The sequence below is a fragment of the Mastomys coucha genome, unplaced genomic scaffold, assembly GCF_008632895.1.
Source record: "Mastomys coucha isolate ucsf_1 unplaced genomic scaffold, UCSF_Mcou_1 pScaffold5, whole genome shotgun sequence".
Lineage (NCBI taxonomy): Eukaryota > Metazoa > Chordata > Mammalia > Rodentia > Muridae > Mastomys > Mastomys coucha.
The window spans coordinates 114,640,471-114,643,497 of NW_022196911.1; positions in this window are offsets into that span (position 1 = coordinate 114,640,471).

Below are 3,027 nucleotides of genomic sequence, written 5' to 3' on the forward strand. Positions count from 1 at the left end.
CTTCCCTCTACCGCTCCCAGCTGTCTGAGCTATGTGGTTACAGGTGACAGTGAGGGGGCTCCCAGGGACCACTCTGTTCCACTGAGAAGACTGAACAGGTCTCATCTGTGACCTCTCGGGAGGTCACCATCACAAGGCCATCATTTCCTCCAGAGGCTCTTGCAACCTGGATCTATGTGTTCGTTCTCACGGATATAGAGGTCTGGGGATCAGACACACACATGTAAAGGGGATTTATTAGAATGGCTTAGTCCAGCCAGTCCAACAATGACTGTCTACCAAAGGAAGGCCCAAGAATCCAATAGTTGTTCAGTCCACAAGGCTGGATGTCTCTGCTAGTCTTCGGTATGCACTGGAATCCCCAAAGAGTAGGCTCCAGTGTCAGCGAAGGAATGGACGTGCCAGCCAGAATGAGAGCAAGAAGGCAAAGAGAGAGCAAGCTTACTTCCTCCATGGCCTTGATGGGCTGTCAGCCAAGGTGTGGCCCAGATTAAAAGTGGGTCTTCCTACCTCCAAAGATCTGGATTAAAAGTGGGTCTTCAGACTTCAAATGATTCTAATTAAGGAAAAAAAAAATCCCTCAAAGATGTAGGTTTTAGTTCGTTCCAGATGGAGTTGACAACCAAGAATAATGATCGCACCAGTGTCCGCGATGACCCCACCTCCATTGCACCAGTGTCCGCGATGACCCCGCCTCCATTTCCCGAATTGCTCAGTAACTTGGAAGGGCCTCTCAGAAGGCAGCCCTGTGTTCCTGCTTCTGCTCTATTCTCTTCACAGGTCAGCCCTATCTACCAGCTCAGGCTGAGAACCCATTATTGTTGCTGAGAACTAATTGCAGCAAGATTAGTGACCCCCCAGCTTGTCCGCACCATTAGGTTTTCGGGACTCTGGGGTCTCCTTCCCTGCCCTTGCTGGCTTAACATAGAACTTGCCTCCTCACTAGCTGAGCTTCATGGGTGGCAGAGAGCTGCTTTTTATAACTTCTTTTGTCTCTGCCTCCTGTTCTCTCTCCCCCTCTGCCTTCTAAGGAGCCATGTGCTCCCCTGTTCCCCAAGGCTCATTGTCCTGGGTGGTTTTTTGTTTATTGATGAGAACATTCTGTTAAAATCAAAGCCATCAGTTGATAAAGCAGCTGTGCCCGCCTTTCCCAAGACTCCCTCTTCAGTCCTTAAAAGGCAGGCTGAGCAGCAAACCAGCGGGCTTTTGGTTGCAGTGTTTCATTACAACTATAGAAACCCTAATTCGGACAGAGGTGGTGTTTGTTTCAGCTTTCAACAATCAGGTCACCGTATCAGCCCTGGCAAAGAGGGAAGGGGTTCAAGCCAGGAGCCTGGAGGCAGGAACTGAAGTAGAGGCTGAGGAGTAACAAGACTTACTGGCTTGCTTCTTGTGGCTTGTCCAACCTGCTTTCTTATTGAACCCAGGACCATCAGCCCAGGCGGGTACCATCTACTACTGGTTTGGGCCCTCCTGCCACATCAATCACTAATCAAGAAAATGCTCAACAGATTTGCCTGTAAGCCATTTTCATGGATACATTTCTCAGTTGGGAAAACTTGTTCCAGAGATGATGTGGGGTACCCACCAGAGAAAACCACTTAGACACAGGTTTAAGCCAATAGAATGGTGGTTCTCAACCTGTGGGCCTTGACCCCCTTTCATAGAGGTCGCATATCTGATATCCCGCACAGCAGATATTTACATTATGATTCATAACGGCAGCAAAAACCACAGTTCTGAAGTAGCAACGAAAATAATTTCATGGTTGGGGGTCATCACAGCATGAGGAACTGTGTTAAAGGGTCCACCATCAGAAAGGCCGAGAAGCACTGCAATAGAAAGTTGTTATTAGCCAGCCAGTGACTACACTGGGTGTCTGAGATCCCAGTGTAGCCCTGGGCCTTTATCGGGGTAAACCACGTCCTGCACGACATAGTTCTTCAGTTAACGAGAACAGTTAGCTGGAAGTGGAACCACTGAAGCTAATAAACAAGGTTAATACATTTAGAGACTTTCCCAGAACTATACGGACTTTGATGGATTAGGTCTTTGTTTTTGTTTTGGCAGGTGGTGCTGTCTGCTGCTGAGTTTGACAGCCTGAATGATCTTTCTATCATGGAGTCAGTTGTGCTAAGGTCTGGGGCCCTGTTACAAAACGACTCTAGCTTGTGTCAGGTTGATTTAAAACCAACAAGAATGAATGATAATCCTCCAATGACCTTCCAGGGGCTCCCCACCCCTGTAAGGGGGCTCTCAGAGAGGGTCATCATCCCATGTAGGTCGCACAGCAAGCAGCCAAGCCCAGCATCGAGCTGGTTTCTCGGACTCTACTCCAGTTCTCCAAGGGCCTTGCCGAAGCACTGTGGTGGCCTGTGGTGGCCAGTCTTCATGGTCAACTTGACTGGACTTAGACTCATCCTGGAATCACAGCTCTGGCTGTCTCCCAGCGTGTTTCTAGGGAGGTTTAACTGTTGCTGCTCAGCCTGTTGGATAAGATCAGATGTGGAGGGGTTAACTAGAAAGGGAAGACCCATGCTCACTGTAGCCATACCATCCCCTGCACTAGGGGCTTGCACTGAGTAAAACGAGCCGATTGCCAGCATTCGTCTCTCTGTGTGTCCTGCCTGCAGCTGCAGTGTGGCCAGCTGCCTCATGCTCCTGCCTCATGTCCTCCCTACCAAGGTGGACTGTGCCCTCCAACTGTGAGGCAATAAACCACCCTTCCCTCCTTAACTAACCCAGCATGCTAGCTGTACACGTGCCCCACATGTGAGGCCAGGAGCTGGCAAGGTGGCCATCTCAAGAAACAATGAATCAAGACACACTGGAAGAAAGGCTTGTCAAGGTGACTACCCAGGGTGACCGTCATCAGCCATTCTCTGAGAGTGCATTTCTGAGGACAGCATAGTGCACAGTGCTTGCAAAGTATTCACCATGCTTTGGCCTTGTTAGCCTCAGCACCCGTCCACTGGGCTATCTGTGCGTGACTGTCATCCTAGCACCCGTCCACTGGGCTATCTGTAC